At 44.3% G+C, this 20785-nt stretch overlaps 1 protein-coding gene across 1 annotated transcript in view; it reads left to right on the top strand.

Moving 5' to 3' along the window:
* The first annotated feature begins 679 nt into the window (after positions 1–679).
* TBK1 (TANK binding kinase 1) overlaps positions 680–20785 on the top strand; it is an 814893-nt gene continuing 794787 nt past the window's right edge. Inside the window, exon 1 of the mRNA XM_069629775.1 lies at positions 680–822. The gene's annotated coding sequence lies outside the window, so the exon portion shown is untranslated. The remainder of the gene's footprint in view (positions 823–20785) is intronic.

Here is a 20785-nt window from a genome sequence, read left to right as displayed (position 1 = left end):
CCGCCAACCCACCGCGACTAACCCAAGCGACACCCACACACGAACCTCCAGCCACAAACTACTACCCCAAAACAACACCTGCCACCCCACCGCAAACTACCACACCCCACCAATCCAACACCAGCCACCCGCAATCCCACCGCAAACAACCACACCCCACCAATCCACACCAACAGACACTACACCCCAAACTCACACCACCCAGGGAGCCCGGCGCGCAGACCCGCGAGACCCCAGCCCGTACGCCTACACATGCGCTTCAGGCGAGGCACCGCGCGCTGCCGCCAACCCACCGCGACTAACCCAAGCGACACCCACACTACCACACGCACCACTAGCCACCCTACCACAAACCACACCCAGCCAATCCACACCAACAGCCACCCCACCACAAACAAACGCCCCCCACCAACTCACTCCCCGACCCCAGCTCCGCTTCTCCCGCCACTACTAATCGCATCCGCCACCCGCGCAACACCCCTCAACAGCCCGACCGCACTCCAACTTTCAAACCCCAAACCCCCGGGGGCCCGCACTCCGTCTACCGCCTCCGAAACTCAAGGCCTCGAAGCGCCACGAACTGCCCAACCCATGATTCTCTTCCCTACGCAGGTACACGTACACGTCCCACGTGAAAAACGTTCAGACGTCATGACACCTTACGCCATAAAGGCATTTCAGGAAGTGTCGGCAAACTTTTAAACAAGCACACCATGCTATCGGCTCTCGTAGGAACTTTAAGGCTGTGTGTCACTAGATAATGAAAGCAACCTAAAGCTTTCCTTTACCAGAAGCTCCTTTTCGCTTTCCGGGCAGCGTCAGGTGAGTGCCCGTCCCACCCGTCTGTTGTTGTTAGTGGCAAGGGGAGCCCATTGGCAACCTCTGGGAATGCTGGGTGAAGTAAGAGGCTGAAGCGGCCATTCCTTGTATTGTACTCCTGGCATATTGAAGTTACAAATGGTAAATACGTGACTTTCTAAACCTCTTCTTTTGAAATGACACGGGGCAGTTGGTATTGCAGACCCAGTAGCTGCTCCGAAGCTCATTTGCGGTACAGTTCAGGCTCTGGAATGCTTTCAGAGGCAGTAACCTCTGTGCCTCTACCACACAGACCCTGCTCTGGTGTAAGTGACTACATATCTATAAATACCTGCACAGGCTAATGCTCGCAGAGGCAGTAACTGCTGTGCACCTACCACACAGACCCTGCTCTGGTGTAAGTGACTACATATCTAATAATACCTGCACAGGCTAATGCTCGCAGAGGCAGTGACTGCTGTGCAGCTGCTACACAGACCCTGCTCTGGTGTAAGTGACTACATATCTAATAATACCTGCACAGGCTAATGCTCGCAGAGGCAGTAACTGCTGTGCACCTACCACACACCCCCTGCTCTGGTGTAAGTGACTACATATCTAATAATACCTGCACAGGCTAATGCTCGCAGAGGCAGTAACTGCTGTGCACCTACCACACACCCCCTGCTCTGGTGTAAGTGACTACATACCAAACCATACCAAACGATGCTCACGGCTATTGAAACTATAGCACCAATCAAACCTAGGAAGGCTAAACCACGAGCACATCTCAACTCATGGTTCACTCCACCGCTATCCTCCGCAAAGCCAAACGCTGCGCGGAAAACCGTTGGAAAAGCCACCCATCTGATGAGCATAAAGACGGCTTCCTCCTCGCCTCCCTCACTTATAAAGACGCCATCATCATTGCTAAAAAAGAATCGCTTAATAATCGTATCATGCAAGCCGCCTCTAATTCCAAGGCACTCTTTAGAGTCCTAAAAGAGCTCGAAACCCCAGTCTCCCCGCCAGACACTTGCACGAAAGACAGCAAATGGTGTGCTAACATTCAAGCAGCCCTCCTAAACAAAATCTCTATGCTCCAATCTAAAATAAAAGAAAAGCAGGACTGCCTGAGGCATGACAACCGCTCACTCTCCCCTACTAGGCCCACCCTCTCCAACTCTGCCAACATCAAACCTTTCACCTTCGCACCGCTCACTGTCACCGAAGTAGAAATCATCATCCTCAGGATGAAACCATCCAACTGCCAAGGTGACCCGTGCCCAGCTCCCATCATTAAGGACTCCGCCCATGACTTAGCCCCATTCATTACAGCCTTCATTAACTCATCCTTTGAAACAGGTATTGTCCCGGACAACCTTAAAGACGCCTGGGTGATCCCGCTACTAAAAAAACCTTCCCTTGACCCAAGCAGACCCACGAACTTCCGACCTATTACTACAGTACCATTTCTGCTGAAGATACTGGACCGTGCAGCTTACCTGCAGATCCAAAACTACCTTGAATCAAACAATCTGTTAGGTCTACGACAATCCGGATTTCGGCCCAGACATGGGACCGAAACGGCTCTATTAAACCTAAAAACCCAGATCGAAGTCCTGAAGGACAAGGGCAAATTAGCAATACTATTACTCCTCGACCTTTCCGCCGCATTTGATTTGGTTAACCACCAGATCCTTTGCAGGCACCTCCACTCTGCTGCCAACTTCTCTCCCTCCGCAGCGGCCTGGATCGAATCCTTCCTGAGCAACAGATCTATGAGGGTCTTTGCACCTTCCGCTGCCGCAGATTCCTCCCCTATTCATTGCAGTGTTCCTCAGGGTTCTTGCGTGTCACCTACTCTTTACAATATCTTTACGAAACAACTCTTTGATGTGCTTGATTATCTGGGTTTCTCCTACACCAACTATGCGGACAACAACCAGATACTCATTCCCATCTCTGGTGATTATCTTGCTGACACCAAGGCCCTCAATGACGTCTACTTGGTCATCCAAGCCTGGATGGCCCAGCACCAGCTATGTCTGAACGACGATAAGACGGAGCTACTTATCCTGGGTACATCACAACGCCTGAGCAAACTTGAGCCTTCCTATCAGTCATTCATCATAGACGGCAACTCCATACAAGTCTCGAAAGACACTAAAACACTAGGCTTTTACCTGGATTCCACCTTATCCTTGTCAAGACAAACTAATGCAGTCAGGTCCACCTCTGCCTACACGTGCAAACTCATTTCAGCCTGCAGACCATTCCTCACCACCCACAATAGCATCACACTAGCGAGAACACTTATCATGGCAAAAATAGATTACTGCAGTGCTCTATACTTAGGCACCAGCCAAGAAAACCTGTCCAAACTCCAAACCACCCAGAACAATGCAATTCGAGCGGCCCTGAACATCCCTCGTAACCACCACATCTCAGAAGCCAGAACTAGCCTAAAGTGGTTGCCCGTGAAGCAGAGAATTTCCCTAAAAATGCTTGCCTTCACGCACAAATGCCTAGCCAACAAGGCTCCGATCTATCTCTGCAGTCGGCTTTTGCGCCACTCCACTGCCCGTCCACTAAGAACTGCTCAGACTCAGTGCCTTACTATCCCTAGGTTTAAGCTCCAAAAAGCGGGAGGCACTAGCTTCCCTGTCCTAGCCTCCAAACTTCGGAACACCCTCTTCCAATAATACCTGCACAGGCTAATGCTCTCAGAGGCAGTGACTGCTGTGCAGCTACTACACAGACCCTGCTTTGGTGTAAGTGACTACATATCTAATAATACCTGCACAGGCTAATGCTCGCAGAGGCAGTGACTGCTGTGCAGCTACTACACAGTCCCTGCTTTGGTGTAAGTGACTACATATCTAATAATACCTGCACAGGCTAATGCCCGCAGAGGCAGTGACTGCTGTGCCTCTACCACACAGACCCTGCTCTTGTGTAAGTGACTACATATCTAATACCTGCACAGGCTAATGCTCTCAGACGCAGTAACTGCTGTGCAGCTGCTACACAGACCCTGCTCTGGTGTAAGTGACTACATATCTAATAATACCTGCACAGGCTAATGCCCGCAGAGGCAGTGACTGCTGTGCCTCTACCACACAGACCCTGCTCTGGTGTAAGTGACTACATATCTAATAATACCTGCGCAGGCTAATGCTCTCAGACGCAGTAACTGCTGTGCAGCTGCTACACAGACCCTGCTCTAGTGTAAGTGACATATATGATGCTGTCTCCAGTTCCAGTGCCTACTCTGAAAGTAATGATTCCCCTGGGCTAATGATTACAGACGTGCTACTGTCTCCAGTACCAGTGCCTACTCTGAAAGTTACTGTCTCCAGTTCCTGTGTCTACTCTGAAAGTAATGATTCCCCTGGGCTAATGATTACATATGTACTACTGTCTCCAGTTCCAGTGCCTACCCTGAAAGTAATGGTTCCCCTGGGCTAATGATTGCAGACGTGCTACTGTCTCCAGTTCCAGTGCCTACTCTGAAAGTAATGGTTCCCCTGGGCTAATGATTGCAGACGTGCTACTGTCTCCAGTTCCAGTGCCTACTCTGAAAGTAATGATTCCCCTGGGCTAATGAATGCAGACGTACTACTGTCTCCAGTTCCAGTGCCTACTCTGAAAGTTACTGTCCAGTTCCAGTGCCTTCTCTGAAAGTAATGATTCCCCTGGGCTAATGATTGCAGACGTGCTACTGTCTCCAGTTCGAGTGCCTACCCTGAAAGTAATAGTTCCCCTGGGCTAATGATTGCAGACGTGCTACTGTTTCCAATTCCAGTGCCTACTCTGAAAGTTACTGTCTCCAGTTCGAGTGCCTACCCTGAAAGTAATAGTTCCCCTGGGCTAATGATTGCAGACGTGCTACTGTCTGCAGTTCCAGTGCCTACTCTGAAAGTAATGGTTCCCCTGGGCTAATGATTGCAGACGTGCTACTGTCTCCATTTCCAGTGCCTACTCTGAAAGTAATGGTTCCGCTGGGCTAATGATTGCAGACGTGCTAGTGTCTCCAGTTCCAATGCCTACTCTGAAAATAATGATTCCCCTGGACTAATGATTGCAGACGTGCACTGTCTCCAGTTCCTGTGCCTACTCTGAAAGTAATGATTTCTCAAGGTTCACATTTGGTGCTTCATCGTGGACTAAGGACCCTTCTGTGGATAATAATTGCAGGCACAGTGTCTGTTCTAGGTCTAATGGCTGCAGACACAGAAAGAACACCCTGATGAATAGCAGTAGACACTACCTTCTCTAGCGCTAATGGTAAAAGGCCCAGCGCGTCTTCTGGCTGGAGTGAATACGTGCAGACACAATACCTGCTCTAGAGCTAATGACTTCGATACAGTGCGTACCTGCGCATCAGCTGTAACTGCCCTGGGGCAAATAATTACAGACACAGTACCTGCTCTGGGATACCGATTCCAGACACATTATCTGTCCTGGATCTAATGACGTTTGATAAAATACCTTCTAATCCGTTACATATGACAGAACACATTTCCTGGGGCTTATAACTACATACCCAATACCTGCTCTGCGACAATGATGGCATGCACAGTACGTACTCTGGGGCTAAAGATTCCAATCACAGTATCTGCTCTGGAGCTAATGCTATTTAACACAATGCCTGCTCGTGAGCAAATCTGGGATTAGTGACTGCAGAAACAGTAAAAACCCCATGCACCCCTTTCTTCCCCCGTGTCCTTTCCCATTCCTAATTCCCCTCTGACACCTCGAACCACACACTCTAAAATCAACTTGCAGCGTAAAGAAGTGATCAATGGGGATGAACCATCGTGCCACGATTTTCAAAACGTGTTTTGTGCAACTGATGGGATGCTCATTCGCTTAACTTGCACCAAAAAGGTGTTGAACCGTGCAGACAGGCCATTTCAATTTGTGCATGCATCATAGTTGTGCACATTGAGGTGCTCTTTTCCCGCCAAATGTACAGCTGCGCAAGGCAGAGGGTGGAAAGTGTGTTCTGGGCATTTTCAAGTATATCCGATTTTCAAAAGAGGTGTAATTTGCAAAGCACAAGGGGGAAAACATCATTTCCCTATGCCTATTTGGAACAGTTGCAGGGGGATATAAAAATGTACGGGAAGGTCACTTCTGATCCTATCATGCAATGTGTGTGAATAAGTGAGTGAATGTTGAGTCAAAGAATGTGCGTCTTCCAAACCCGCTACAGGGAGACTGCAACCTCATGGTGAGCCTGGGTAACAGAGGCGTCTGCCAATGGTATTAAACCTTTGAGATACAGCGAGTTCAGTGTCCCGGGGATCAGAGCTCTGTGGAAGAGTGAGGATAAGAGAGGGCCCTGCAGTGTCTTACCTGATGGGTAGAATGTACATGGAATGTGGAATGTTTACATCTAGAATGGCTGTGGCGGATTGCACTCTAGGCAGTTGGCTATGGGCAGGAGCTGAGGTTGCCAGCTGTGCAGTGGTGCTTCATCAGGAAGAACCTTCCTGGACGGTGACGCGGTCTTCGCTACGTGTGTTGCTGAGCATTGGGCGAGTCGTCTACTTCGCTTTGTCGGTCTGTCATGGATGATGTTTGTGATGACCTCGTCTCACAATGGTACGAAGTGTATTTCTGATTTCGCCATTACCCCACTGTGGAAGTATGTTTTTGGTGGCTGGGTGCTCTTTTACTAACACATAGTGCTGGTTTGTGCGGTTTTATCAGCTTCGTTGCACTGTAAAATAACAGGTGTCTGAATGAAAAAATCCTCTCTATGCAGAATGTATTTGAAACGTAAGGGCACGTACATCTCTAAACCACAGGTGCTGTGCTCAGTAATAACTTCTTGTCTCATGAAGTTACCATAATTGCGAGATTGGAGTGGGCCTTTGCTATTGGTAAATTATATTCTATTGGTCATTCGTTGGTGGTAGAAGGGGTGTTGGGTAGGTAGGAGGCTAGTACAAAGTTGCTGGTGCCAAAATGTTGGTGCCAGGCAAAATTAGAGAAACTGGTCTCTGCTTATCCGTTATTAAGCGTAAGTTTGTTTCGCTGTTTTTGAGCCTGGTGCAAATTAAAAACGTGGCAACTTGTCCGCCCTCTTTGTTTACCAAATTTTAAAGTTGTCCTGTTTAGTTTGATGGAGTCTGTGCTGCCTCTAAATACTCTGCTAATTTAGGGGTTTCACTTGATAACCATGTTGTTTTGTGTGGAGAGGGGTCTTTTTAAGTGGGCTCTTTGCTTTGGGGTTAAGGGGGTTGTTCCTTTCTTTAAGCTATCCTATCGGTTTCATTTTGGGATGCAGAATTGTAATACCGTTGCGGACCTTCATGATGATGTTCGAGCCATTCCTTTGTGGTGATGGGTGTAAAGACTGGTGGGGCTGTAGCTCATTCTACCTTACCGGAAGCAGAGTGTATACCAGCCCTGAAGCTGTGCGCACCTGCTTATCAGCTGCCAAACTCCTTGACCCTCTAGTGATTTGACCTTGCCCTCTGATCTGCGCTGTGCACTATGCCCCTCTTTAATTGCGCAGATGTTCTCTATTGCTAGCATGGGGCTGCTGCTGTACTGTTCTTCCTCCAGTGTCCAGGCCTCTGTTCCTGGTCACTAAACAGTGTTGTACTAATGGCCATTTCATTTCCAATTTGTCATCAAGTGGGGAGATAGGTGCCAAGTCTGTGGTCTGGTTGTGGTGTGTTTGTTCCTCCAAAACCCAATCTGCGTGTATCTAAAGCGGTAGGCATTCTAGTTGGTAGGGCCTAGGGCAGTTGATGTCATGCCACTCTGTGCCCTCAGCAGCAGGTTCTCGTCTTTCCCTTATGATGCATCCACTACTTGTGCATGTAATTGCTCTGGTGTTGGCTTGTTTGAGGCCTCCTAGTGGGGATCCTGGCCTCAGATGTCTTTCATTCCACTTGGATGAAGGTACATCAGCAAACACTCATTTGTGTATGAGTACAAGGATTCAGTTTAGGGTCTGTTAATTTTACTGCAGTGTGAATGTCTTAATCACTATGGAAAGAGTGGCCATAACTGCCAGTACAATCGTATATACATACTCTTCCAGGTGCATGTTCACCTGCCCGTGTGTCCACAGGAACATCTGTGAAGAGTGAATTGTGGGCAAATGAGAGAGTGGGTAAACTGCAGATTCTGAAACAAGATTATAGGAATTCTGATTCTTGCTTCAATACCTGAGCAAAAGTGTTTGATCTGGGGCACATCACTTTAATTGTTCTCGCATTTCCTTATCTGTCAAACGTGTTAATGCATAGAAATCCACCTTACACCAGTATAATCTGTTGCAGTAAGTCTAGAATATTAGAGCAAAGGGAGCAGGGACAGGTGCCATTTAGCACCACACCATAGTTGGCAACTTTGGAATGACAAGACCCACGTTCTAATCACGGCTTCTTTATTGGAGCAAAACGGTTTGATCCTGAGCAAATCATGTAATCGTACTCCTGTTGAATTTAAGAGAGCTGAGAAACCAGCTGAACACCAGCTTTTACTGCACGCTTTCTCTAAAGAGACTGGTTAGGAGGGTTGTGGTTTAGTGGAAAAATCAGGCGTTGTCACCAGACGGCGTGATTTATAAACCTGGGCATCATTTCTGTTTAGCACTCACCACCCTTCTTGTTGGTACTTGCTAGGACCGTGGATTTCTTTGTAATCCCTGCAATTTAGCAAATCTGATTATCAGTTCAGTTGGTAGCAGGGTGTTTTGGGGCATTATCAATCCATGTTTAACATATGTGAAAAACCTGAGGGTGTTTCACACCATAGTCCCGGGATCCTGTGCTCAGGTGACCAGAGTGGGGCCATTGCTTTTGGATACTGATCCTGGTGGCGGACAAGCGAGGCAGGATCACCTGGGAAGGTGGTTCTCAGAGTGGGGGAGTGACAACCGAAGGCGAGATAAGGTATCCCCCTTTTCCCTGTCCCTATCTAGCCCCTATCCAGTCCCATTTCTTGGGACACTACAACTCCCATGATCCTCTATGCTGACAGGACTGAAGCTAGAAACACCCACGCTAGCACCTTACAATGGCACTGTCCTATTAATGAGGCCAGGCAGGGCCAGGCACTCAACCTTAACTACACACAACTGATATACATTGACCATTCTGCCCAGGATAAAAGGTGGAGCACACAGACACACTTAGCGAGGAGAGGTACAAGAAAGAAAGGCTCAGCCAGGGCTGTTGAGAACCAGGCTATGGAAAACGGAAGGCCAAGGGGCTAGGTGAATGCATGAGAGAGCAAGAGAAAGCCTGGCAAGAGAAAAATGAGTTTTCAAAGGGCCCATAAGGTTCATCGCTCAAAGCTGCAGAGCTACAGGACGCATTCCTTTGGTGTTGCTGAAAGTGACCAGCTCCCCTCCTGTGGCAATGAAAGTATTGGGGAGGAAGTGAGACCGCCGACGAGGAAAGCCTGACCTTTAGCTGAAAAGGCAGAGATGCTAAGCCCAACCCAGCCGGTGAGTTCTTGAATGTAGTGAGAGCCCAGTTTCTGAAAGGCATGCGTGATAACGGTAACAAGCAAGGTTACGCGTTTGAAGTCAAGCGAGAAGAAGATTGTGCGAGAGCGATACAAATCTAGAGAGAGGTCCTGTGAATCAAAGCGCATTGAAAGGCTCTGCGAATAGCAAAAGTAACTCCGAACGAAGGGGAGTGTTGATGAACTTTAAAGCAAACGCGCTGAAAGCAAATTGAAGCTGGAGGTTAAAAGGAAGTGAACCGTGATCCCGAATGCTTGTGTTATGAACTTTAAAGTGAATGCAAGAAAGATGAAGTTAAGAGAGAATCTTGATAAATTAGAAGTTTTGATGTGTCCCAGGGACACATGCAAGGGAAACATTACCCATGAGACATTTCGTGTGATAGGCACGGGCCTAGCTGTAGTCGAAATGGTCATGCAGGTGGTCATGCATGGATCTAGCCAAATCCTCTGCAGTTTCGAAATCCTTCAACCATTGTAATGAAACTGTGCTTTGTGTGTTGAAAGCTTGGGGAAGGGAACCGTGAGGAAAAGGATGAACTCAAGCACGACTGAGGGAAGTCTGTGTGAGAAGCCGATCAGAAACGTGTGGAGGCTCAAGCCCGAAGGAGAGAAGTCTGCCAAAGATATATGTGGATTGTGAGCAGAGTTTAAATCCAATACATGCTCAAGCCCGACTGAGGGAAGCCTGAGTGAACTGCGCATTGAAGACCCAGACTCGGGTGAGGGGAGCCTGATGGGTCTATTATGAAAACCGAACTGTGTTGAACTGTGTTTGAGAAGACTGGTCTGAGCCCGGCTGAGGGAGACCTGTAACGATTATCGGGTGATACAAGTGAAACTGGCAGGTTTGATCCTGGCTAGGGAAACCTGAAGGACTCGTACTCACAAGCTAAAGTGTGTCACTTGGAGAACAGTGTGTCGTCCACCTATCCTTTTTCACAACTCTGTAACCCCGTGCTTCAAACGTGGGAAAGGGAGCTGTAAACCATTTCCTGAGAGCCATTCTGACATTTCCTTTTGAGACACTTTTTTCATTTGATTATTCCTTGTACACATTTTGTTGTTTAAGAAGGAGGGCAAGGTTAGGTCTATTAGTATAAGCTTTATAATTTGGACCAGACTGACTAGGATTGTTTTTTTATGATTTGTTGGTCGAGAGTACGCTCATCTTAGCGTTGGGGCCATTTAGGAGTTGGACCAACACACTGAAAACCAAGACAATATAGGCTTTTGAAACTTGTAACTTTTGTGTCAGTGTCCTGTTGATGCCATGCCTTCCTCACACATGCCTTCAGTATTGTATTGCATTTCAAATAATTGTTGTTAAAGCGGACATTGGCCCATCATTGGTGATGCAGATCATTTCATGTCCATTCCTGCCAGGCATTGAGAAATCGAGGGTTGCATTGTCATGTCTTTGTTCCATATCATTTTGGTGAAATGATGCATCTATTTTTAATTGCGGTTACAGCAGTTGTGTGATCATAGGCACATATTTTCCCCATGTGTTGCTTTATTATCTGATAAATACAGGAATGCTTTATAATAAGCTGAACACCAGTTTGAAATGCTATGTTGAAGTGAAAAGTTACTATTTTCAAGATGGTGACTTTGTAATTGGAAAAGAAGGGCTTTTTGCAGTTTTCCTACATGACAAAAGTGGTTTGATATTGTTCAAACATATAGCTATCTTCCTGCTTCAGTTTCCTTTTGCGTTCTTTTTTTTTTCAGCGTAAAATCAATGTCTTCATTGCGCATAAATGATCCATTGTTATCTGTGTTTTTATGTTTTATTGTGCATTTGTAAGGCACTTGTACATCAAGTAAATTGTATTTCAAAGCGCCCACCCACAGCATAACGGGGAGGCAGCATGGGAATGAAAAACAAATATAACAAGGAAAGCTAGACGCGGACCTACTAGGCCTTGTGAGCATTCAGACCGTGCAAGTGCAGAGAGCGATGGGATGAAGGGGTGGAGTGGCAAGTACTAGGTGTATAAAGAGGGAAGTGCTAGGGGGTGAGCAGCTATAAGTGTCTAGTTGGAGTGGTCAGCCGCCAAAAATTAAGTGCAGGCCTGTGGTGACATAGGCCAGAGGGTGCCAAGGCAAAGTGCTGGGAGGGGTGGAGCCTGTGGGCGATTGGGTGTGGGAAGCCAGGACCCGGGAAGACACATAAGGTCCCTGGTCACCACTCTCAGCAACTGTGGGATTTAGCCTAGGAGGGAGGGATGGAAGGAGGAAGTGAAAGGAAAGTCTTGAGGAGCTTCCAGAATTTGAGGAGATCTGGCTGAAGATGAAGATGAAGAGGAAGGGGGGAGGCTGTTCCATAGGAGGGAACCTGCTGAGGACAGAGATTGGCCACCAGCTCGCTGTTTAGCGAAGCGCTTAAGGAGGAATGTAAAGATCTGGAGGGAGAGTATTTAGTTTAAGGTGATAAGCTGATATTACCTATTAAAGCTGTTCCTGCTTAGGAACCGCAGTGGACCTATTCAGAAAGTGTGTCTGTCATTTCACTGATTGCAGAAATGTATATGATGCACGATTTGCTTGCATAATTTGACTGGTGCAATCCAAGGACTGACCGCTTAAAATATTTGCTGATGTGGAGAGTGGGCACCACGTATTCTAAAAACAATCTTGAGACATTAATGATATCTGGTTCACACCAGAAACTCCCGTGCACCCAGAGTAACACAAACGAAAGTGTGAATGTGTCTAAGCTTGTAATATTTCACACAATGTGACATTTTTTGCAAACCTGGCTAGGGCATATTTTGCATACCTGTACAGATCTATCCAAAATGAGCCATTGCAAGGCCAACAGCTTTGGCATGAATATAGGTTTTAAATGGGAGTTTGTCAGACACTGGAATATAGTACCATTATGCCAGTGCCTTGCACATGCTTAGCCAGAACTATCCATTTCTGGGTCATATGCCTCAGTTTTGGATATGTGGATGTCCGTTAGCTGTTCAATGAATACTGGAATTTCTGGTGACCTTAACAGTATTTGCTGTGAAGGGGAGGGGGTTTCTCGAGAGTGATATAGGGTCATAACTCTCGAAAGAACACATAAGTCATGGACCGGCTTGGACAGAGCTCATGCAAACCTAGGGATTTCGGGTATTAAATGGCAACATACAGGGAGCTATCCCTCCCCACTTTACATGGGGACGGTGTAGTAAAAATTCAGTGTTGGATTATATGTTTGTTTCTATGGGAATCTTTGAGAAATCCAAAATCATTCAGGGTTTTAGAACTAATAGTGATCGCCTGCCAATGGCAGAATGGAGTACTGTCCCTGTAAACCCTGTTCGAATGGCTCCACTGTTCGAAATAAATGTTACTACAACCAGATTAGTTTGGAACTCATATACAGCTTGAGATTTTAACCCTCATTTAGAGGTCCTGACCCTGAATTGGTCTAAGGAAGATCTCAGCAAAGTGTATTCACCAGAGAGCTTTCTGTTTTTAAAAAAAAAAAAAAAAAGTTTAAACCCAACATTTTAAATCTTGGATATGTAAAGTTCCATGATACAAACATAGGTTTGATAGCCTAATTCACGCGAGGGGGAAAAAATGGAGCCAAGTTGTGATATGAGAGCCGTCTGCACAGCTCCCAATTAATGATTGATAATTCAGAAGTTTAAGCAGAGCGATGCAAATTAGGTGAGAGTATAAAAGCAAGATGCTTCAGGATTCAGAGTTAATGCTTCATTCCTTGGCTTCCCATAACCTATCATCTGTCTGGAAACTGTTAAACAGTTCAAGTGAGCCTCAATCATAGTCTTTGATAAATCCCATCTCTGAAGACACATGGGTAAAGCATTAGGAAGATTTAAACATTCTTAACTATTAAAAGGGCTTTCCGACCATATACTCTCTTCTAGATATACTCCGCCCTCTTGGACATTTTCTCATATACTCCCAATCTACAAAAAATGAGATGTAACATTACTTAACTATCGTCCAGTAGTCTTGCTAGACGTGGCCAGCAAACATTTTTCAGCTATACCTTTGAAAACCTAGAAGACTGGGCCCTTTCCATGAGGTTGTATGTTGCGTATCAGTCAGGGTTCAAGAGGCAATTGGTTACTTCATTAAATGGATTGCTCCTAACTTTGTTACAAAGGAGTGCAAACACAAACTGGTGTCTCATGACAGAAATTATTTAATTCTAAGAAACAATGGTACTGGAGCTCATGCAGGAATCATTGATTGATTGGACATACTCGAGAAATAAATCACATCACTTCATGAGTTGTCAAAAAGATTTAAAACCACAAACGCATGCCAATTATAAATACCTGCCACAAATACAAGTTGATTCACAACAGACAGGTATAAAAACAGACCTCTGCATATGTCTGGTCTAATAAAGTGAAGGAACGGTGACCATGGAGGTATACGTTCACAATCGTTCTACAGGTTTAAGCCAGGATAAGAATGGCACTAGCCTAGCTGATCAGTAGATAAAAACAAGTAAAGTGCTAACAGTTGTAAACATGACTTGTTCAAAATATCGCATAGTATACACAATAATTGTGCATAACATAAAGACTGTCCGTCTTTATGTTATGCAAATTCCTAGGTATAGCTAAGACCGGTTATAGGTCAAAGGATCGAAAAAAAGGGTCGAATGACAAAAGGGTCGAGGCAATTTGACGGGAAAAAAAGGATCTATTTATTTTATTTTTATTTTTTTGTTGGGGGGTCCCCCCAAACCTGTTTTTGGGGTAAAAACACCCTTTTAAAGCTACACTAGAGCAAAAAAAAAAAATATATATTTTTTAAAAAATGTGATCCTTTGGTTTTCGGTCGAATGTACTCGACCCTTTTGCTTTCCACCCTTTAACTGGACACTGCAAAGACCACTGTAACTAATTGGTCAATCAGTGCATTAGAACAGATAAAGTGCAGACAGTTGTAAACCCGACTAGTGCAAATATTCAGACTATACAAAGTAAATGTGTGAAAAAAGGAACCGTGAAGCCCATGCCTGCCTATAACATGAAATACAGTAACTATAACCTGGTTTACTAGAGGGTAATGGCTCAGGGCCCAATTTAATCACGTTCCTCCTTTACCCTCAATGCTCTACTCTACCAATTCCCTAGATCTAGTTTCAACAGAATAATCCTCTAAAGCTACTTATGCATTGATATAAGTCTTCTTTAGGACCTGGGATACTCCCGCAAGGTAATTCCCTAATAAATTCTTTCATCCGTAGTGTCCAGTGATCCTAACTGGTTCTAATGCATCACGACACACACAGACACACAGATTATACAAATTCAAAATCATCCTGGCCAATATAGCATCAATCATTCCTGTATATGCTCCTAGTAGAAATAATTTAATTAGACAAAGGTATTAATTTACCTTTCCTTAGGCTGCCATGTGGACTGACTGCATCATGATTTTCATTTTTAATTGCATTGTACACATCACCTGCAAAAACATAACATATACCTAGGGTAAAACACCCTCTAGTTGTTATGCCATAATCATTTATAATGCACATATCTTTCACATTGGGGTGGGGCGACCAGAACACACTTTGTCAACACATGAACTTCTTTACTGTAGTGGGCAACATTCCACATCCAAAAAGAGATGTAATCTTGCATTATAATTACCCAATAAATAAATGGCATTCCACTCTGCCTTAGTGGTAGAAAAGACATCTGTAACGGTACAAATATGAGTTTCTTAACTTGTATTTGTAATTGGCATGTTTGTGGTTTTAGATCTTTTTGACAATTCATAAGGTGATGTGATTTATTTCATGAGGATGTCCAATCAATGCTTCTGACTGTATTGGCTCTTTTGTGGTCGGAGCCACTAGATTGGGGTTGCCCTAACTCCCTTTTAAATATTCTGCGTTCTCTCCATTCTGATCTGCAGGTACAAGGCTTAACCCACAAGGATTCTTATCCAAACCGGTGTCCACGTACGTGGGTTTAAGGCGAGGGTGTGCCCAGGCTCTGTTTCATTTAATCTGTTTATATCGGATATTGGCCATGCCCTCTCTCCTGTAAGAGAATTCCCTCATAAAATGGGAAAACAAGCCAGTCAGTTGGCCTACGCGGATGATTTAGTCCTCTCAGACTATACTCTAATAGGTCTACAACATCTGTAGAATGTACTTGAAGGTTACGCAATGAACAATGACCTTAAAATCAATGGCTAAATCCAGGATACTAATTTATGGCAAGAAGTACCCATAGACTTACTTGGAGTTTATTTAATTATCCGCTTGAAGTAGATAATACCTTTATTTACCTGTGTTTCTCTATTTTCACCAATAACATGACGATTTGATATCATATGATATGGCATTTATAACGCGCCTATACACAAGTGTTTCAAGACGTGACGAGGCAAGGGAGGGGAAACGGAGGGAAGACAGAGACAACAATCCTACTAGGCCAGGTGACATTGAGATCGCGCAAGTGCAGGGGAGGTGGGGAGTGGGGGAAGGGGGAAAAGTGCAAGGGGAGAGAGGAGTGGACAGTGCATCACATAGGATAACAGTAAAATAAATGGGAGATGCAGCTGGTAGTGTGACTTCTTAGAGACGTCAGATATGTGAGGAGAGGAGGAAAGTGTGGAGTCGAAGATGACCCCGAGGCTTATTATATGAAGTTATGTGACAAATGTATTCTGCTAGCGAGTCCAGCTAAGTGAATTAACATCTGATACGTAAAATGTGCTTTAATGCTGGTCTTAAAGTTTTTTTTAAATCAAAGATGGCTCCTATCCTTACTTATGGAGTTGATATAATGGGGCCTCTAGTGGGATTTTTGGGATAAACTTGAAAGATTAGTCTGGAAACGCGTCCTCAAGCTGGCGAATCGTGTGCCAATTACGATCGTAAGATATGAACTAGGTTTCACCTCGCTTTCGGTTATGGGAAATTGGAAATCCCTTTCCTTTTATATAAAAAAGATTCTAAGCCGCCTGATTTATTTAGTGCATTACATTTAGCCAAGGAGAAACCAACTGATCAAGAATTGTTCTTGTGGACCTCCTTCTGAGATTCACTGTTGGAATCCATTATCTCTACTATGGAAACACTGATCACCTTTCCGGATAAGGTTAAAATACATTTATCCTATTGGATCTCTATGGGTGAGGGTACAAACAAATATATAAATTGTATTTGCATATTAGGGAAATGGAGAAAATTTGAAACATCATCCCACTTTAGTTGTAAAAAAAAATCCCTGACCAACTGTAAAGAACATCCGATATGCACTTGAGATTCAATTTAATACCTACAAAGGAAATCTTGGGGGCTACTAATAACATCTGTGAGAAACCGGAGGGTTTACTCACCTATTTTCCCACACAATCCTCCCCTTGGTTGGCCAGGGAAATGCGGACTCTTTCGGATCATGATCCTGGTAGCGGATATGCGAGGGAGGCTCATCTGGAAGGAGGACCCCTTAGGAGAGACGCGGTATCCCTCATTTCCCTTTTCTCATGAACATGATGTTTCCCATGGTTTAATGGGATATTTTAAATCCTGTTCCGTCTTTCCCCTCCCCAATTTCAACAAACCCTGGGAAGAAGAGGTGACTAAGAGTAGTGAGGATTACCTCTGAAAAACACCTTAAGAAACAGATGGAAGACTGCTACCAACCAACACTAGGTTATCCCACTAATGAAGTCGGGAAGGGTCAAGTACTCAATCACAACCATACACACCTGACTCCTGTTAACTGCGAGCAAGGTATAAAAGGTGGGGCCAGAAACAGCAATGTGAGCGAGCTGGGGATGCAGAATGGACCAGGAGAGCCAGGAAGGGCAGAGGAAGGTGCCTGGCGAGTCCGGAGGAGAGCCGAGTGGCGAGGTGCTGGCCCGGTGTCAGGGTGGCCAGGGACCAATGTCTCCAGAGAGCCGGAGAAGGGCAGACTGCAACCTGCAGGCCGTGTCCAGCAAAGAGTTCTGTTTCCCTGGGCGTGTTGCAGAAGGCCAGGTGTCAGAGGGGCATGGAGGAAACCCTGACCCAACGCTGACTGAAGCGGAATCCCGGAGTAAAGTGAACATTTCATGAAATTGAGGTGCTAAGAGCACGTCTGAATGAAAGGACTTGAAAATACAATACCCAAGATGAAGTGTGTCGAATTGGCCATGCATAGGCCTGAGTAAATTTATGCAGTTTTGAAAGTCTTCGACGTAAAAGTGAAAGGATAACCAAGATGTTTGGGGAATGGAATATTCAGGTGGAATAGACTCTGGTGAGGGAGGCCTGAGTGGCCTGTTGTGAAAACTGTAGTAAACTTGTCTGAAGGAACGTCCAGGCTCGAGAAAGAGGAAACCTGAGGGGCCTATGGTCAATGTCTCACCCTGAAACATCGTTGTACCAGAACTGTGATCTATTGTGCTGAACCTGATATAAGCAAAGGCAGCTTGAGAAATGGTGAATATTGAGTTCATGACAATCAGGCGAGGGAAGAGTGTGATATTGAAATACGCTAAATCAGACAAGGGATGTCTGAAGGTCTTGTGCAGACCTTTGATTGAATTGTGTGAACTAACCACCCCAAGGGAGCTGTTCAAGAACCCCAGTGATTCAGTCTTGGGGACGGGAGTTGTAGTTCAGCTCCATTGCTATCCTGACTTTCTTTTGATACACACTTTTTGTTTTGATACATTTCCCTACACTTAATAATTGTAAAAGCATGAGGGCAAGCAAAGGTTTCTGACCTGGAGACTTTTCTTTATTTTTCACTAATTGATATTGACGAGACTACTCCCGTTATAGAGATAGGACTAGATCAGAAGTCTCCAACCCCATTAAACTTAAATAAAGGTGTTGAAACTTGAATCATTGAGTCTGTGTCTAACTTGTGATACCATGCCTGCCCTACACATCCTAAGAGCTTTTAGACATATCATGCAGGTTCCGCAAGAACTCTACAATTGTTGAACCCTTAAGCCATGTGTTGACAAAGTGTACATTTTTAGTGGGCAAACAACAATACCTTTCTAATTTTTTCCAGAATGTTAATTACATCTCCTCTGTCAACCTCTGGGGAATACGATTTTGGCTAAGTTACCATAAGGTTTCTTATGGAAATGTTTCATGATTAAAACTTCATTATTTTGTTTTGGTACATGTAGATTGTTTTTTTTTCTTTTCTTTTTAAATCATAGTGATGATAACGTAGGTTTATGTAATTATATAGAATTTGGAATTGCTACTTTTTGTTTGTGTATATGTAAAGAGAATTTTGTATGAGGTTTACTTAATTAAAATGTCATGATTGAGATTTTAATTTTATCTTCTTGTATTGCATAGTGAAAAGGTTGGTTCAACCATAACACTAATAAAAATAAAGCCACACCTGTTGGCTTTGCTAGTGCTTGTTTTTTCGGGAATTTAGTGCAATGAAATGCATACTGATTATAAATCAAGTGGCTGAAGGCACTCCAGGTTAAGAACTTTTTACTACGCCAGTAGTTTTTATAGCTGCATTTAAGCGGAGACCTTTTAGAGGACTGCCCAGAAAGAACAGAGCTATCACAAAGACATCTAATCGGGACATATTTTGAGCAAGGAGTGAATGGGAGGGAGTAGTCTGGCTTTGGCCGGTCAATGAGTGGGTTAAAAATCCAAACCCCAGCAGGCAGTGTCCCACATGCCATCTTTCGTTTATCTTCACTTCCAAAGACAATCTTTATGGCTCGTAGGCGCTTACATAGATGCCCAGTAGCCAAAACTAAAACTGCTTTGCTTGTGAATACTTTGTTCACCGAGGATAAATGGTGTTTCACCGATATAATTATGCTATTATTCAAAATGTTTCATTAAGTAATACTTGGATATGAGATACACCATGAAATGAACATTGCAGTGCAACAAATTTCAGCACCACACAAGGGTAGAGAGAGAGCAATAATCTATACCGGTGGTCAAGAAATTGGCACTGATCTAAGATTTTGGAAACCTCAGACAACGGTTGAGATCGTCTCTGTAAATGGTAAATTTGTACACTAAAAAGGATGCGTGCTTTTGTGGTTACGTGGAATTCCATCCCTTCACCATGCAATAGCCTAGGGGATAGAGGGATTCTGTGAAGGAGCTGGCACAGGAACCCAATCATGATGGTTCAAGATGGTATGAACATGAAAAGGGGATTGCCCCAAATGTGGTACAGCTAATGAGGTAGCGCAATGAGGTAGATCAATGTGTAGTCACACCAAACACAACTTGTTCAAAAGATATATTACAATTTTTTTATTTCACAAAGGTCAATACATTTAACAAATACACAAAATCCTATGCTTTAAACAAATACATAGTGGATGTATTTTCAATAAATACATGGAGACAACAGAATTCAACTTCTTTTGCCATTAAGATGCAGCATATACATGAGATGCTATGCTTTAAACAAATACTTGAATATGCCTGAAACAAATACATAAAGACGACAAAATTCAACTTCTTTGGTGAATGTCCTGGTTTACCATGAAAATGGAAACCAAAAAGTTGAAAAAATGAAAAAAGCCAGAGTGAACTAATCAATTCAGTTGATTATGCAGAAATATATAAATGCGGTAGTACAGGTCTGCCAGTTGATTATGCAGAAATATATAAATGCAGTAGTACAGGTCTGCCTATGTAAACATTTCACATGATTCTGGTGCAAAAGTAAGGGTCTCAAACAAAGGTGATGTAGTAGGAAACAGAAAATGAGTTTCAACAAGAAGAGAACACTTTTACGTTTCGGCGGGCCACCTGTGGGGCCTCTTTAAAGACCCGCCTTCCTCGGGGCAGAGTAAATGATGATCATCCCTGCAGGGAAGCAGACAAAACAATCCATCACATAATGAATATGTACAAAAAAGTAAAAATGTGACTTGCTGTATGTTTCTGAAACACATAGCCTGGGTTTATCAAGTGTTGTGGGCCATAACCTGTCTGGCCAAACAGTTCTTAATTTAGAAAGGACTACTCATTTAAATCTACCTATGAGGGGAACCTTGCCCAAAATGAATGTGGGGGGAATTCGTCAAAGGCAGAAATTCTTGACGCAAACTTGACCTCGGAGTGGTGCGTGGGGCAGCAGTGACTGGAGAAAGTCACTAAGAGTCAAAAAGTGTGAGAGATAATACAAATGAATGTTTAGGTCTACCGGATCTATCAGAAAGAGCAGTAGAAACAGAAATTGTGAAAGGAGGAGATATACATGAGTGTGAAGGTCTACTTGTCTCTCCAGCCAAGGCAACCATCCTGAGTAAATCAAGGCCAGTATCCAAAGTCCAACTTCGAAACGAAGAAGAGACTGCCACAAGTTATTAACAAAGGGATGTCCAATTTAGGAACACTCGTCCGGTAATAAATACCTATCCATCGTCGCAGAAAGAAGAAGAAAGAAAGAACAAAAAAGGGGTCTAGTTGTTAGTATACTGGTGGTAAAAAGGACCCGTGTTATATAACAAGTTGAAAAGAATCTACACTGAAAAACTA

This window comes from Ambystoma mexicanum, chromosome 12, assembly GCF_040938575.1.
Source record: "Ambystoma mexicanum isolate Mex_15411 chromosome 12, UKY_AmexF1_1, whole genome shotgun sequence".
In the NCBI taxonomy this organism is placed as follows: Eukaryota; Metazoa; Chordata; class Amphibia; order Caudata; family Ambystomatidae; genus Ambystoma; species Ambystoma mexicanum.
Note: the sequence above shows the minus strand (reverse complement) of the source record. Positions and strands in the feature narration are given on the sequence as shown.